At 39.9% G+C, this 18,856-nt stretch overlaps 1 protein-coding gene across 5 annotated transcripts in view; it reads right to left on the bottom strand.

Moving 5' to 3' along the window:
* MAPK10 (mitogen-activated protein kinase 10) overlaps positions 1-18,856 on the bottom strand; it is a 178,389-nt gene that overhangs the window by 143,972 nt on the left and 15,561 nt on the right. For 2 of the 5 annotated variants that reach the window (XM_018576207.1, XM_018576205.1), the window contains exon 2: positions 623-762. The exons of the other annotated variants lie outside the window; for them this stretch is intronic. The gene's annotated coding sequence lies outside the window, so the exon portion shown is untranslated. The remainder of the gene's footprint in view (positions 1-622; positions 763-18,856) is intronic. 5 annotated transcript variants of the gene reach the window in all.

Here is an 18,856-nt window from a genome sequence, read left to right as displayed (position 1 = left end):
CTCATGAATATATCACAATATGGGGCATCAGGAAATGCACCCAACCAACAAACTACCCTATATCTAAAAAAATGATTAGGCAATTTTAGTAATACAAAGCCTCGTACAAAATTCATTAGTAGCCTATCACAAATAAGCTTTTAATTAATCTGGCCACTCTGTTGGAAGCTAGATTTTTTTTGTAATAATTGTCTCTACACACTACTATTCTTTGCACTGTGTAAGCCTAGTGCTTATATCTGAGCTGAATTACAGTAGCATATTTGCTGCCATCTAGCAGTGATACAATGTCAAACCTCACAACTATATTATTACCTCCGGCGTCAATTTTTAATCTCCCAAATATTATACAGCCAGCACGCTGGAGCCAACTGATTCAGAAATGAACCAGATTTTGACTACAGCTAATTAGAAATGTTTTAGAGGGTTTCATTTTAATTAGTAGTTATGTCTGGCTGGGCAGTGTAAAATAAGTTCCTATGTTGAATTATGTGAAACAGTATAATTTAGCAATGTCAATGGAAAACTGTGTTGCTGTTATCCACATCAATTGCATGCAAAAATAAAATAAGCCAGTTGAGCTTTCTTAAGAACTTTGTAGAAAATGATCAGTTACAGTTACCCTTTAAGATGAACAGTGCTTAGTCTAGTTCAATATTCTCTTGCGCAAACATCTTAGTATGTTGAATCTGATCCCTAGATTCTTCAGAGATGTCAGAAGGGAATGGAGAATTGATTTTCAGTGGCAGACACAGGCACATCCTATCCAAACAGAAATAGTGATACTTTCTAGATGAATTAATTCCCAGAGCACTATTATGTTATTGTAATACTCTGCTATATTCTTACCCATGAATGAGCTTTGAAGTTAACCACATATCAGGATATGGTCCTGGCAGCTAGTTTTATGTAAACAATTCATGGACACCAACATTGTACACCAGCTGCTGTATTTGAATTCCTCAGTAAGGTTATGATGACCATGAGAAAGTTCACAAAGGACTAACTTTTTCATATTTTCCTTTTATAGTCAAAGTACAATGTTTATGATTTGTTTAGTGATCCCTTCATAGTGTAACCCATGATAGAGAAATATTAGTCTGGTAAGTCTTCTGTAGGCCTGACCATTGAAGTCAGTTGTACCGTTGCAATTACTTTATGATGGCAGATAAATGTAAATGTTGATTTTTCCTGCAAAACCCGAGTTTGGCTCTGCCCATTCATCCCTATTGGTCATTGAAGATACCCATCAAGTTAAAACACACATAAAATTACTCAGGAGGTGGGATGTGCACAGGAAAATTCAAAAGTTGCATGCAAATTAGTTGTCTACATCTACTGATCATCTCGACATGCTGGTTTTATCAACGGTAACCTCTGCTCATGTATCTCTTCAATATATGCTCAATGTGTATTTCCCAGAATTGTGGCAGATTTACTTTAACAAAGTAATAATTCTATGTCTATATTTTATTCTGAAACCTGCTGTTTTTCCTAAGCTGTGTGTGAGACTCGTTGTGTTTGGATCAGTGACTGTAATGTCTGACACGAAGGGGTTACAATATGTAGGCTTAGACACCTAAAGGTAAACAAAACCTGAGTGGAAATGTATTTTTTTTCTCTAATAGACAAATCATCACATATTGCAGTGTATGTGTTCTGCATAGCAGGGTTTCTGCCTATAGCCAGTGAGCTTGCTTATAAATAACCTAACTTTCTTACATGTGACTAGAATATTAGCTTTGTGAGCAAATTTCCACGGTTTAGATCCCAAAAATATGATTAATATTATTATACAGGATTTACAGCACCAACAGTTAGCAACATATGGGAAGACAGCCCAAGCACAATACCATACAAAAGGATTAGAGGACCCTGCTTGTGAGAGCTTACAACCTAAAAGGAGGGGCAAGTGATAAAGAAGGTGATAACTGTTGGGTATGAGCTGATTGAAGGAGTAGATGTCCTGTTTTTAAGAGGAAGTGGAATAGGCTATCCTGAAGAGGTGAATTTTCAGGGAATGCTTAATGGCAGACAGATTAGGAGATAGCCACATAGGTCATGGTAGGGATTTACAGAGGATGGGCGAAGACCTGGAGAAGTCCTAGAGGCGAGCATGGGGGAGTTTACTACTGGTACCCAGTAGATAATCATCACCCAATCCTGTTAACTACTACTGTTATTGGGCACCTATAGACCTCTGCAGATGTCCATTGAAGTCCATATTGGCCATATTGGATTTTCCTAGTCAATAGCTATTGTTTCTGTGAGACAACAATGACTGCACTTGCAAGCACCCTTGTGTAATATAAGTGTGCCTGTCTATGTGGTTATCTGTAAAAAAATAAAGATCCTTCAAAGAGTGGATTGTGCATGCAAGTCCATCTGCCACATAATATCTATTGTCACCTTTAGCTGGGAAAACAACATTTGAAGATCATTCCCCTGCTGTTTGTTAGCTCAATTGGTCAGTTAGGTGAAAACCTTCTAAACTGACTAATATCTCTGTCTCCAAAAAAACTATAAAACCAACAATGCTGTCCATGTTAGTTTTATTGTATCACATTTATCATCAAATATTTTACAAGAGCAATTGGCAGTGGTGTTAAAAGCCGCTAGGCATCTAATTAGATCCTGCTGGGCACAGCAGATTTTATTGATATCAAATAAGGCACATTTACAGTACCTGAGAACCAGTGCTTTGTATAACGTCCCCAGGCTAGTGTTCTTCAGGGAGATACACTATTTAAGTGCGGTTCTGATAGCCTGTGGTATGAAAATAGTTTTATGACAGTGTTTGTAAGCACAATATGGCCACTAAATAAAGTAGTAGAATCTGTAGTGTAGTGAGCACTCTGTGCTACCATAGACAGGGAGGATAAAGGATGATGTAATGTAACCGTGACAAGGCTGCATCCACATGCAGAATATACTCCTAAATCAACGCACTTAAAGTGATATTAAAGTCAAAAGGATTTTGAGTTATGTCACTTAAATTAATGCTGCTTCTTTAAGTTTAGAATTTTAGTTTCCTGCAGAATCCGATGGACCCCTTGACTGCTGGTCCTTACTATGTGTTTTAGTGTGACTCCTTTCTCAAGCAGAGTGCTATGCAGTCACCCTTGTGTGCGCTAAATCAAGCAAAATCAAGCTACTCCCCTCCCCCCAGGCCCCCTCTTCTCCCTCCTCTGTTCTCCAAGCTAGTAGATGAACAGCTGCTGGAGGGACTTGGAAGTAGCTGTTCAGAAACATGATGATTGTAAGTATTTGGGCAATGTATATTTGTTTGATCAGGATTCATTTTTGAAAAAGTTTGAGAGTTAACAGCATCAGATTAACAGCATCAGATAGCTACAACTGCGGATGTAGAAAGTTTTGTATGAAAGGAGCTTACAAAAAAATGTTGTGCTGTAAATAGAAACCAATCAGCCTCCAACTGTTATTTTGCAGTGTAGAACTGAACATAAAAGAAGGATTTGTATTGGTGCGATGGGCAACAAGACATTATTTTGTTAGCACATGTTCCCTACATAAGCCCTTTAATGTAACCATAATAAATTCTAGGCCAAAAGTTTTATACTATTAATATACTGTATGTAAAAATATTATTTTGGGGGCGAAAGAAGGAATGTGCGATGTTAATTACATATAGAAAACAAGGGGAAACTATTTTTCAAAGGACAATGTTGCACACCTAAAGGTACATTTATAAATTATAAACAATTGTGTGTATTCTGCATCTCTGCTATTGAATAAAATATTGTATGTGTATTCAGCTCTATGTGAATTCTAAGAACCTTTAATTTCACTGTAGAGACACATCATTTACACTTTATAACATATCTAAGATAATGATGTAAACGTACAGTGAAATAATGAAAAATGTAGCAAAAGTAATAAATCAAGCCAGCATAACACCATAACTATCATATACACTGGCATTATGTATATGGCCATAAATCCAAAATATCCATTCTTCTCTTTTTATGACAAGGGAATAGTATTGTGAACATACCTTTAGCAAATGAAAAACACTTTCCACTGTCAACTGAATTTAGTAGTCTTTATGACGGAGATAAAGTGGGACGAGTTACTCCTCTATGTAAAGGGTGAGTGAAATACGGGTCCGCTTTTTTTCACACTGAAAATCTATTCAATAAACTTGGTTTTTGACAAACATCAAAGCAAAAGCCTCTGAGCAATGTAAAACATTCACATGCCTGATTCACAGTATGCAGAATTAGTACTAAAGGACCTAACTGACAATCCATATTCTTCAAAAGATATTTGTAAAAGGTCACAGAAATGCTGCATACTTTTAATGATGATTACTCAGAGAGAAGAAAGATGCCAAAGCACCCTACTGAACATCTATCTATTCTTGGCACAATAAAAAAAACATAAACTGCACAATAATTAGAATATCGTGCAAAAGTAATTGCAGTAAGTGCTGCAAAAGGGGCCCAAACCAATTACTGAGTACATATGCATGCTTGTACTTTGTATATACTGTACATATATACATTAAAGTATGCTATAGGCAAGTAAGTATTTGACATTTTGCACAATAAAGTAGTTGACTGACCAGAGAGGGATCACTTTGATTTAGATGGCCAATAATCCCTGTTTTTATTTAAAAACCTTTCTTGCAATATCAAAGTGTGTATAGCAGAGGGTTAATTCAGAATCTTCTGTACAGTATTAACATGTGATCACACCCCTTTAGCATATCATGCATTATAAATATGAAAGTTATTTGTGTTTAAGCATAGACATATCTCCATTTTTATGGAATGGAATGCAAAAGTCTAACTACTTGTGGGCTTGGCAGCAGATGGCATTTTCATTATAGTATATGGGAGAAAGAGATTTAGCATTTGTCTGGAAGACACACTGATCTCACATCTGTGCTGGGGGAATATTATTTAAATGGTGCTTGTCATTAGGGATGAGCTTCGCGTTCGAGTCGAACCTATGTTCGACTCGAACATAGCATGTTCGAGCGTTCGCCGAACACCGAACATTATGGGATGTCCTTACTCTGTATAACAATACAGAACACAACACAAATGCATCATACAGTATACGTTACAATTCAGATACATCATGTAAGTAGAATTTATAACACCTTGAATGAATATAACTGCTTATTTACTTCTTAAATGCTTCAAAAAAGGACTGTCACTTTTTGTGATGAATTATAACTGTGTCAAGCTGTGTCAAATGTTGAATTGCAGGGCAAGATCATCACATGTATTATACTCAGAATTATAATATCACTGAGCAAACATATATTTAAAATGGATTTAAAATTAAATGTATTTTTTGTAGCAGCAAAGTTAAAAGGTACACTCTAGTCAATCTTAAAATTAAACTTTGAGATGCATACAGGGATCTCAGTCTTTCTAGTCAGTACTTCATCTTTCATGCAGACGTTGCTTTTGTAAACTAGTGCAGCCTGCTTCCTTTTGGCGGTGTAGGTGATCCCCTGCTTGGGCTACAGGAGAGCTGTTCCCAAATACACCCACTGCAGGTTCCTCACTGTCTCACACTGATATAAAAAACTATCAGTACTAAGAACTTCTGCATTGTTACCTATTAGATCCAAACCTGATAAACAGGTGTTCTCTGGCTTGAGGCTCCTTGTGCTGAGAACTGGCGTGAATGCTATAGATGACCAGAACAAATAAAGTATCCACTGCACTAAACCTTCCTAACACTTAAACCTCCTCTACCCACCCTACTATATAACCCCTAAAATTGGGTCTCAACACCGACCCTACTTCCATATATAAAACGTAACCCTTAACCTGTCCTTAATAGACTGAACTTAGAAAGCGTTCACACTGGTGCAGTGTGTTAAAGCATTCATGCTAATGCACCTTATTTTGCACAATAACATGCATTACACAAAGGCAGCCAATTTATTTGAATGGGTTTGCCTAATGTACAAAAATGAATCAAAAAAGATTTTATTTTTATGCAGCGGACAACAATGCACAGTAATGTGCGTTGTGCTAACGTGTGTGTTAACACAGTGCAGTATGAACTCAGCCTTGACCCCTAAAGTGAACTCCTAATGCTAACCTTCCTCAACACTTAACCCATAAGTCTTAACCTGTTACTTAACCCTAAAGTAAGTACTAGCACTAATTAATCAGCATTCTGATTCAACTCATCTAACTTCAGTAGCCCCCTACAAGAGATAGCATGCAGTCCCATATCAAAAGCATGCTGCATCAGAATAAATAGATCTGCATGTACAATTCCGCATCCAGACATTCTTGCTAAGGTCTAGCTGACTTTGCAATACTCGGGACTTAGTGCATAGAGTAACAAAATAATCATGGCACATGCAAGGAGAATTTTTTAGTGATCATTGTTTAACATTAATTAAAGCTCATCATGCTCAGAACGGTGCATATTTGTTGTGTATGTTGTGGGTGTTTCACATAATTGGAGATTGCAGAGGAGTAAGATAAGAGAATTACAAACAGGAACCAGAGACTGTGTAATGAGCAAATATGCCAGCCCTCATGTATGTATGTATAATTACAAGCTAAAGATAGAAATTCTTAACATTAAGCTGATCTATGTCACATGCATGTCTAAAATCGCGCGACTTTGAGCGATATTGCGCGACGAGCGATATTGAGCGATATTGAGCGACATCGCACAACTTCTTCCTATTGGGCTGTATGCAATCAGGAGCAATATCGCTCAAAATCGCTCTAAAAAAGGGTCATGTAGGAGCGACAAGCTACCAGTGACGAGCTACAAGCGATATTGAGCGATATTGAGCGATATTGAGCGACGAGATGTGAACAGCTCCATTGAAATGTATTGGTTAAGCTACATAGAGCGATATCGCGCGGAAATATGAGCTAAATCGCTGCAAAAATCACGCGATAAATCGCTCAATGTGAACGGGGCCTGAGCTGAATTGGAGAATTTTCTAAAGTCTAAGGCCCCGTTCCCACTGCGCGATATGCAAATCGCGCGTTTGTCGCGCGATTTGCATATTGCGCGATATCGCGAGATTTGCCACGCGATATCGCGTTCAAGCTTGCATTGAGCAAGCTTGAATCGCGGCTAAATCCGCTTAAAAAAGGGTCCTGCTGTAGCGACACACGACCCGCGACAGCAGGACCCTTTGCCCCATTGAAATGCATTGGAGCGCGATATCGCGCGGTAATTTGCCGCGATATCGCGGGAATTACCGCACGATAAATCGCTCAATGTGAACGGGGCTTAAAGCCATGTAAGGGGCCCCCCAAAATTTCTGATGGCTGCCCTGCTGCAATTGCTCGCCTCTCTCTGCAAATGCTAGCTCTCTGGATCCACTGATTTCCATGTCTTCTGAGTCACTGAACTGCAACAAATATGCAGTATCATCATTCATGATCTACATATGAGTTTCAATTAGTTACTGGGGGGTTAAAACCACTGGATCAGCATGACAGCCAGGCAAAGTCAATGACCCCCTACATATTTCAATACAGGTTTGTTTTAGACCTGTCATGCAGGACTGCAAACTATCCCATTAAAACTCCAACTCTGACATATAAAACACAGCTATACATGGTACAGGAAATGTGTATGAAAATAGCTGCTATTTATTATTTATTATTATGCTCCAACAAGGACCAGCTATTGATTCCTTCCATAAGCAAAAGATCTTTCACATAATATAGCTTTTAAAAATATAAATCACAGTGACCCTGGGATTTTTAGTTCCTGGTAGGGTCACACGTGTCCTTCTGTGATGCTGGTAATGGAATGTAAAATTAGCCCAACCTGCTTTGTGTATGTGCCTGGCATCTATACGAGGTATAGAAATGACTGTTACTGTTCATTATTATTATTCTATCTTTAATGGTCTTATCATCATAGCACAAATAGTTATTTGCATTGGAGAGTCAAAAAGGAAGAACTGTACTATTCAGCCATGATGGAACAAATAGCATCTACATAAAGCTCTATCTATGTATCTATCTATCTATCTATCTATCTATCTATCTATCTATCTATCTATCTATCTATCTATCTATCTATCTATCTATCTATCATATCTAAGCTATCTGTAGCTTTTTAGATTATGTGAAATGTGATCCTGTTTTTAAATATGCTTTGTTAATAAATGTTACTATTTTTATAGATATTAGTTTGTTTGTTATATTTTTTCCCAGGGAGTGTATCCCTTTGGGGGATATTTTTTCTTTACTGTATTTTCAGAAGGTGAGGTCAGAATTACAGCAGAGGGCAGAGTATTAGTCAGTATTATTGCCTGTAGACTCCCTATAACTCTTCTTTTCCTGATTACTGACTTACTGTGCATTTTCCTGCACTGTGTCAATGTATGGAGGTGGCCATTTTGGTAGGAGAGAAGGGCTATGTCTTCCCCTGATGAATAGTTATCCGGTGACTCGTGGCGAAATTCAAGAAGCAGCAGCAGAGATGCAGAAAGCACAGATCTACAGAATGGATGAAAGAGAAGCAGGGAGATCCATGCACTGCAGGCCCTTGGGTATAACTTTCTTTCCAGCAAGAACAATCATGAGCAGCACAGTTATGACATCACCAAATCTAATTAGACTAGCAGTCAGAGGAAGCAGAGCCTTGGATAATATAACACTACAGATATACAGTTTATGCCTCAGATGCCTGGGCACAGGAAGTGCACTACTATTTTTCAGGAGGCATTTAGGACAACTTTCAGGTTACTGCTTATGCAAATCTTTAATACATGTTAGTGTAATTTCAGCAGTAGTTTTCAATCATTTTATATATTCAGCTTTTAAAAAAATAATAGCTAGTGATGCTGCCATGAAGGTAATTGCTCAGGTGCTTCCTGTTATGGGGGGACAACAATTTGTGCCTGTCTCCCAATTATTCTCCTGCATTGTCACCCTGTCACATATGGAGGCTATGAGCAAACATGCCAGAGCTTAATGCGCAGGCATGTTCTGCCATTGTCACCATCAGGAAACCCTCCCTGAACAATGACTCCTGCTAAATCGGCTGAAATTCGAGTCGTGGATGGCCCTGATGGCAACGCCAACACAACAAAAGTCGATTTGAAAATCATCTGAGCTGGGTGAAAATGATTGGTCGAACAGTGACTGCATTCTATCCGATGAGGTTATGTTTCCATAGCCAGCAGTTAAGTTTCCTCCATCCTCACTGTTTAATGTAGATAGAGGAATCTATTGATTTTCTCTCTTTTAGCTAATGGGCTGAATCAGAAAAATCTATGTGTGTATGGCTACCCTTAGGCGTATATAACCCAGTTGATGTAAAGCAATGTATGAAGTATTTGCCAATTGTCTGGATATCATTAGAAATGAACTGTCACTTCTTTATGGTTGTGTATGGATAGTGGAAAAAAAATACTTGCCAAATTTACAACAGCAAATGACCAGTCATTTGGCAGAAACAACACAGGCACATGTTTTGTGCTTTACAAGCCATATAATCTAATATGCACTAGATCCCCACTGCATAGCTTCTCACGCTATATTATGGCGGTCACATACTGCGAATCAACATCTAGAGCTGAATCACTAATAGCATTTTAAATCATTCTCTGAAAATGTTGACATTCTGTCCTAGGAATACAAACATTTAAATAAGGTCTCACACCCAATGCCACAGCAGCAAGTAAACATTTTAAAGGAACGTGGTTTGGTTTGCTTTATTATAGTGCTTAAGCTATAAAACAGTGTAAAAAATGTCTTATCCAAGCATTCCATTTTTACTGCTTGAATTAGAGTAGAGAACTGTACATCTCTTTATTCTCACATCTCTGGACTAGGACTGCCAAAAGGACACTGTAGCATTGTCCTTATTTTAAAAAATATCACGTACAGAAATGGTGTACAGTAACCCACAATGATCAACTAAATTTAATCCAATTTAAACTTTCATCATGGAAATCTTATCAGTAAGGTGACCAAGGCTATCAGCACATCATCTAATATGCAGAAGAAGCTACTTGGATGAGTTGTGAAATGTCCTTCAATATTACAGAACAAGAGCAATTGAATGTGACTGTTATATATTAGGTATACCATGACATGGATAAATGAGAACCTTCATGGACCTAATATGCTATTGTAACTGCATAATGCATTTGGTATAGCCCTGCTAGTCTATCACATGACAATGACCATTATTAATTGAGAATAATGCTCCCCTACATCTAATATGTTTTTGATAGGGTACATGCACACTATTAACATGCAGCCAGCATTCATATAAAAACGCTAGCATTCTCCTCATGTTTCATGCTACCCCGGGTGAAGGGAGACTGCAGCAAACACTGCAGTCAGCGCAGACCAACTCTGCACACCATGTTCAGTTTATCAAGGCACAAAGTAAGCAAGCACCTAAATGCCTGTTGGAACTGAGTTAATCAGCTCACTATAAACTATGTACAATGATGGCCTGAGAGCCCCTAAAAAAATCACTGTGTCCCCATTATGTATTCATTACTCCTATTAGGTTCTTATATGTTACAGGTCCTAATGTTTGGGAAAGTTCATCTAGAAACATAGAACCAAATTTAAAACTGAACCCCAGACTGATATAACAAAAAGACACCCATTAACCCATGTTATGCATGTATTACAAAATCATAAAATTAAATTTTACATTGATCATTAAATAGAACTGCTAGACTACTCATTGTTTACACAGCACACATATTCCACAATCCTTGTACACATACTGTAAAATAGGCTTTAATCACTATGCCACAGGCAAGAGTCTTACAGACACATATAAACCTCAGCACAATCATTTTAAAGTATATGTTCAGACAAACCCGTTGGGTTTTAAATGCTATTCGAGGCTCTGCTAGAGAGATCTCTTCCACCACTGCACCCCACGCACAACTCTGCCATTACTGTACCCCATGGACACCTCTGCACCACAACACACCTCTTTCACCACTTCACCCCCTGCTCACCACTGTATCCCCCCACACACCTTTGCCATCGCTGTATTCCCTGCGCACTTCTGTTGCCGCTATAACCCCTAAACACCCCTGCCCCCCACTTTACACCCCACATATCTCTGTCACTAATCCACACATTTTCCCCCATTTCCCTTGCACACCTCTGTCACCACTGTTTTCCAAGCACAGGCTGGGGCCGGTACTGGACCAGGCTGTATTACCTAACTACAGTGTGGTCTGCAGTGAGCTCCATGAGCTGATATCCCCTTTTCAGTCTATTATGAATGCTGCTGCTACTAGACTCATCCACCTAACCAACCGTTCAGTGTCTGCACCCCCCATAGCCAATCCCTCCACTGGCTTCCAATCACCCGAACGATAAAATTCAGACTATTAACCACCACTTAAAAGCCATCCACAACTCTGCTCCTGGCTATATCTCAAAACTTGTCTCAAAGTTTCACCCTAACTATTCTCTCCGCTCCTCCCAAGCTCCCTTGTCAACTCCTCCCATGCTCGCCTCCCAAACTTCTCTAGACTCTCTCCCATTCTCTGGAACTCCTTAACCCACCCTGTTCATCTGTCTCCTACTCTGACTTCACTAAAGACTCATCTCTTCAGGGAAGCCTATCCCACCTCAAACTAACCATTGAACTATCTCTTTCTCAAACAATTCATCCCCACACAGCTACCTCCTCATGTATCACTTGCCCCTCCCTTTTAGATTGTAAGCTCTCATGGGCAGGGCCCTCCTTACCATCTTGTCTTGAATTGTATTGTAATGTCTGCCCTATATTGTAAAGCGCTGCGCAAACTGTTGGCGCTATAAGAAATCCTCTATCATCATAATAATAATAATCATAATAATAATAAAAGGCACTGACCTTCAAGAGATCATCATTATTTTTTATCATAACAGTTTTATTGCCAGCTAGTATCTTGCCAGTGTCTGGATGGTTATTCGCAGTTTATCCCGTTAAAGAGTTAGGAAAAATTGCTAGGAGGTAGGGATTTTTAGCCAAAGAATCATGCAGAGTCTCTTCTGCCCAAAAAAAATTCCTCCTCTTTCGCCTAGTGATTTTTCCTTATCTGTGTACATTGTAAGGCACATGTACCGTGCAATGTACACTCCTGGCTCATTCACGACATCTCTATGATGCCATGAATGGGCCTGATGACTGGGAAGATGTAACTCCTGTGCGCATGTGACCACCCAACGGTTGAAGAGAATCCCTGGAAACCCTGAAGTTCGAATGGCGGAGACGGTGGCAGCGGTGGACAAGTCAGGGGACAGAGAATGCATTACACAGTACTAGAGAAGGAGACACTTGTAAGGCAAGTGTGCCATAATGTGCAAGTATGCAGTGAATGGTACATTATGGTAAAAATCCACCCGGCATGCGGTGGTTTACTTCCATTTTAAGTTGGATCTTGTGTTAGTTGAATTCTTGTCTGCCAGCAGGATGTTGTAAATGTTCACAGTATACCTGTGTCTGGCATTGAACATTTTATTCTGGTTGTTTTATGTTTAGTGGCATTAGTTATTAAAGCTGTGACCTTGCCCTTTGGCTTCAAATTGTTACTGTGTCATTATTTGGAAAAGGCTACTGTAATGTGACTTTATACTGCATATTTCTTAGAAGTCACGGAGCATTTCACCAACCTAGATTTACTCAGTTATGGCGTAAGTGCACCTCAAATGCATTTCCCAGATGACAATATCCCAGACTCTTCCACAGCAAATCTCTAAATAAAAGTACATACCTGGTACATACTTAGATGACTTGCACATAAAGTTAACACTGCCTGGCTTGCCTATAGCCAATCTTTGTCTCTTTGAACTCCAGGAAAGTTTTGAAATCCAGGGATTGCACCTGAGGAAGAAAGTGCATTGACTGGATTTCAACACCGGCTATGAACACTAAAGGGTCTATTCACTAAGTGCCGTAGGCAGCCGAGTGAAAGACCGACCTGAAGTGAAGTGAGCCAAACGCTGTTCGGCTATTCACTTCAGGCTGGTACGGCTGATTTCAGCCGTATATCGGCTGAAATCAGCTGTACATCGGGTGGCTTCACGTGGCTTTGGGTTGACCCGAAGTGCAGGAGGAGTTCGACTCAGCCGATCCAACATCTGGATCGGATAAGCCGAACCTCCGGCAGGCTACTCGCTGCTGTTCGGTCTATTCTCATAGATGCCAAACAGCAGTGAGTGAATAGCCGAATGCCACTGAGCGGCATTTGGCTTGGCTGTTCTGCTCGGTCCCTCAGAGGGATCGAGCCGAACAGAAAAATAGTTCAAAAAGTTTTTTTTTTAAATAGAAAACGATTGCCTGGAGCTAGCAATGACAGCTAGCTCCGCCCAACAGTTTTCTATTGGCTGGCGGTTCTGCTACCGTCAAAAAAAAAAAGAAAAAAAAACTCTCGCGGGCGCTCTGGGAGTCTCCCGCTCCCGGCCGCCCAGGAGAGAAACACTGCTTTATCTTTTTTTTTCTTTATTCTGACACGGAGCCGTGTCAGAATAGAAAAAATAAATACATTTTTTCCCATAGGATTGCATTGCTGGATTCCTATAGGCTATTTCAATTTGCAATAGCCAATAGTAAAATAGCATTGCACCCGCCCTCTGCTGCAGTTCTCCATCAGGTCCATCGGCAGAGGGCGGGTGCAATGCTACTTTACTATTGGCTATTGCAAATAGGAATCCAACAATGCAATCCTATGGGCAAAAACAAATTGTTTTCTATTCTGACACGGCTCCGTGTCAGAATAAAGGAAAAAAAAGAGAAAGCAGTGTATCTCTCCTTGGCAGCCGGGAGCGGGAGACTCATGGAGCCCCGGGAGAGTTTGCTGTCTGGAGACCAGTGTCCCTGGTTAGCTGGTCACCAGGGACGCTGATCTCTCTGCTAGTGACTGTAGCCAGCTGCGATCTTACGGATCTTCGGCTTTCAGCGCGGCTCAGCCAAGCCGAGGCATATGCGTTCGGCTCGACTGAGCCGCTCGGCTAAGTTTGGGAGCTGTACGGGCTATTGTCAATAGCCCGTACAGCAGCCCTTCGGTTCTACTGAACTGAAGGGGTCCTGGGGCCGAAGCTAGCCGAAGGATGGGCCAAAGCTACGGCTAGATCCTTCGGCTGCTTCGTGAATAGACCCCTAAGTGTAAACTGGCAGGTGGGTCTTCTACAGCATTTAGAGATTTACTGCAGAATGTAGGAGGAAAAAGCAATCTGGAGAGTGGTGAACTCCAGGCAAACAGCTAAGAAAAAAGTATCAAAAATACTGTACATACAGTATAAAGTATATGGTTGCCATTAACCATTTTGTTGCCATTTTGTTCCGCTAGTCCTGAGATTTACACAGCCCTGCCAGACTGGGCAGCCAAGTTGGTTGACCTGACTTTTCTCTAGTAAAGTTATACAATACAACTAGGTCATATTCTTGCCCCCAGCCTATGACTGGAGAATACAAGGGACCATTTCAACACACATTACATTAATGTCACACAGTCATGGTCCACTATGGTTACCATCAGAAAACCCACCCTGAGAAATGCCATGCAGCCACCACTGGTGTTCATGCCTTGAGACAGGAAGTGGCTGCATAGAGGTCATTGCAGGATATCAGCTACACTAAGTTGTAATAAAGAAGACAAAAGAAAATGTTTTTACTTGCCATTCACTGGCAAATTTGCAGATGGTTATGATACATAGTGCTTTAGCAAATTAAATATAATTCAGGTAGGTTTTCATCTAATTTAAACCATATTTCTGGGTGCTGTGGTTGCAATTTATTTAAAAACATTATACTGGAGATTTTGCAGCTGAAAAATGTTAACCTATATTCATCTTTTTGGGGACCCACAGATCTTCATGTCCATATGGGGGAAATATTCCACCTATAGGAACTCCAGTCAAGTATAGCTGTTAAGGTACACAGCTATGGTTATGTTGTTCTGCTACATGCAACGATATCACAGCAGGAATATAATAACTCTCAATGCATCAGTACCCACATTGAGGTCTGGATTCTACTTTTGCTTCTCCCCCAGACAAAAGAGTCAGTTTTACATGTCAGCTCAAGCAAAAATGGTGCATTGCGATTAGCTGCTAAACTCAGCCACTGCAATCTATTAGCTCAACATATTCTACTGTGCCTGTCAGCTATAATCTCCATAACACTGCCTGCCAAGAATTCTGCAGGAGAGGTGCGTATCTGCTTCCCTATGTGAGACGCCACATACTACACAACACAAGAGATTTCACCTTATGCTTTCAGTTATCCCTCGTCATTTAACTGGATACAAATTGAACGCAAAATTGTATCTCTTTCCAATGACACCTGTACACTTCATGCACCATCTCAACCATTCTACAAATTTGGACAGACAGTGCTGGAGAGTAACCAGTGAAGTCTAAATGCTCTTATCAGAAGATAAAAGAAAATACTACAGTGATATCTTCTCAAATGATAATACCATGTTTAATCCCGATGAAAAAGGCTTATAGAATGCTCTCTGCCACTTAAAAATATAACAAATAAGCCTTTATACATTCTCTTTTGACAATGAAGCGTTTATTCCTCCAGTCCAGTATGCTTATCTGCCATAGACCACCCCTATTATACAAATCTCAGTATAATCTTCTTAAATGCATGGCACAAAATGAGTTCTCAGGAAGCAGTAGGATTCGTCTTCTCAAGGAATACCAGGAGTAAAGTTTGATTTTATAATTGTGTCTAAAATTAAAATCTTTGTGTATCAGTACTGCTTGAACATTAGAAGATGTGGATAGGCCCCAAATGATTGTCCTGAAAATGTAACTGCTAGTACAAATTAAAAAAAATAACAGAGGCAGTACTCAACTGTGTTGTATGAACGCAGACGTGTCATTTTGACAAAATAAACTACTAAAGAAGTATTCTAATGTTTTAATAAGTGACTAAATGTACTGGGAATGTGGGCAGAGGTTCATTTATCAATGCTGCAATGAACTAAATCTCTCATGGGTGCAGTAACTCCTGTATTGCTAGCTTAGTTATAAATGTTTCAAGTGTATCTCTAGCCAAAAGTTTTGTTTTCAGTCTTGGATAGAATAGGGTATGGCTAGAACCTCTAACGTAGTTTTTCTCAGTCTGTGTCCTCTTGGAGATTTCATTTCACTTCCCGTCCTGGCGACGATATTGCCACTATGGCAGGAAAACCCCCCCAGTTAAGACACAGTGAAAAAATCTAAGGGTCGGGTCACATGTTTGCACTAGTGTGGTGGATTTTAAGTGTGCTGTAGTATATTTTGATTGAAATGCATTACCATTAAAGTAGAAAATTGTAGGCAAATAAAATCTCAACCCTTACAGTGGGGCTACCCCCGCACTGCAAGGGTTAAGTGCTCCTTTTGTTTAGAGAACTACAATAACAAAGTTATAATTACCCGAACCACAATCCCAACTGGCTTCTATCCTGTTCCTTTTAGCCTACACTGAATAAGACCGCATTCAGAGAGTGGTGATCAATGATTCAGACTCTGAATGGTCCGAGGTTGTTAGTGGTGTCCCCCAAGGTTCAGTGTTGGGCCCCTCACTGTTTATTCCATTTATAAATGACATAGAGTTGGGGATTAAAAGTACTATTTCTGTGTTTGCAGATGACACCAAGTTATGTAGTGGAATACAGTCCTTACAGGATGTCTCCAACTTACAAGCAGATCTGAATGCACTGTGTGATTGGACAACTATTTGGCAAATGAGGTTTAATGTTGATAAATGTAAAGTTCTGCACTTGGGGACTAAAAACATGCATGTGTCATACACTCTAGGGGGAGTGTGTTTGGGGGAGTCAATGGTGGAGAAAGATCTGGGTGTTCTGGTAGATCACAGACTCAATAATAGCATGCAATGTCAAGCCGCAGGTTCTAAAGGGGTCTAGACTCCAGAGATAGAGACATAATCCTGCCCCTGTACAAGGCATTAGAAAGACCTCATCTGGAATATGCAGTTCAGTTTTGGGCACCAGTTAACAAAAGGGATGTTGTGGAGCTGGAGAAAGTGCAGCGAAGGGCGATTAAACTCATATGAGGCATGGAGGAGCTCAGCTATGAGGAAAGATTATCTGACCTGAATTTGTTCTCTCGGCAGAAGAGGTCATTAATGGGGCACATGATCACTATGTATAAATACATAAATGGTCCATATAAAGAGCTTGGTGCCAAATTATTCACATTAAGGTCACTGCAAAGGACAAGGGGGCACTCTTTGCGTCTGGAGGAAAAGAGATTTAACCTTTGCATACGGAAAGGATTCTGTACAGTTAGAGCTGTGAAAATGTGGAATAGACTCCCCCAGGAACTAGTTCTAGCTAGCTTGGTTACTGGATATTGAGTTCTTATATGTATATTAGGCATCAGAGATTGTTGATCCAGGAAATATCCAATTGCCTTATGGGATCAGGAAGGAATTTTTTCCCCCTGTTGGAGCAAATTGAACCATGCTTTTTTTGCCTTCCTCTGGATCAACAATGGGTAATTGTGGGCATAGTGTTCTGTTTAGGCTTTTCTTCTTTTTTTTTTTCTTATCCATATCTCTATAGGTTGAACTCGATGGGCATGTGTCTTTTTTTAGCCTAATTAACTATGTAACTGAATAGGACTTAATGAGTCACTGGGCCTTAGACTGCCAGAGGAGGAGTGAGACTGAAGGGACTAGTCTAACAGCCAGCTGGGATCAAGGTTCAGGTGAGTATAACTCTGTTATTGAGCTCCCTAGACAAAAGGAGCACTTAAACCTGCGGAACTAGCCCCACTGCAAGGGTTAAGATCTTATTTGCCCGGAGTTCTTCTTTAAACTCTATGTAACACGTATTTTGAGAAAAGTGCATTAAAGAAGGATTTTTTACTGCACCACATCTAAAACAGGCCCTACGGTAGGTTCTAGCTTTCCCCCGCCCTACTAGTATAAGAGCTTTCATTGCCATTGTGTCTATATGATATATGTTTCATTATTTTCTGCCATGGATACAAAGTTGTTACTGGGACAGGAAATGAGGGAAAATCTACCAAACAGGGTGGCAGAAAAGAATGACAGGGTTTCTAATAATTACTTACTATATCCACAGGTTCAAAAAAAGTTTTGGCTAGGGATAAACTTTTAGGTCTGTCTAAAGCCAAAACCTTTCATTTTAGTTTTGGATAGAATTGCAAAGGTTAAACCTTGATGCTGTTTTTTTGTACCATTAAGGAGATTTCCCATTACTTCTGGTCCCAAAGACACAACAGGAAGTAAAAGGAATTCACTCCAAAGTAAAATATATCCCCTTTTAATCAGTTTTCACCATCGGAAGATTTCCCCCCAAATCCTCTCCTTCTCCTGTCCTCTTGTACTGTGATCATAGTAAACATTTTGGATTGCTATCACTTTTGGTCATAGTGACAGTAAACACCAGGATAAATGAGGAGGGGGGATGAGTTTCCCCTGTGAGGGCATAAACAACAGTAAAAAGCCCTAACCATTCCGTAGTCCTTCTAAAATGAAAAAAAAAATAGGGTTTGCTTTAAGATACACTTTAACTTATGGTTTCCTCCCCTTAAAAAAACAATCAAGCATTTATGGCCGCCACCCACCATACACAAAATGTTTAACAATAACTGAAATTGAATGATATATGAATTACAGTAACTGTACACAAGCTTCATCAACTGAATCATTTATGTTTAAACCTTTTTATGTCAAAAACATCCAACTAAGGGCCCATTTTTTAAAGCAGCAGTATGTCCTCAATGGGCAGTACAAGTGCAGTCACCAAATTTGTAGTCCATTCATGTCCCGTAACTGAAAGTCCACACTATGGTATGGAAAGGGGCTGGGAGGAAGGGTCTGCAGTAGCCTGTGCATTGCACACAGTTGCAATGCTTTG

The sequence above is a fragment of the Nanorana parkeri genome, unplaced genomic scaffold, assembly GCF_000935625.1.
Source record: "Nanorana parkeri isolate BGI_ZX_2015 unplaced genomic scaffold, ASM93562v1 scaffold59, whole genome shotgun sequence".
In the NCBI taxonomy this organism is placed as follows: domain Eukaryota; kingdom Metazoa; phylum Chordata; class Amphibia; order Anura; family Dicroglossidae; genus Nanorana; species Nanorana parkeri.
Note: the sequence above shows the minus strand (reverse complement) of the source record. Positions and strands in the feature narration are given on the sequence as shown.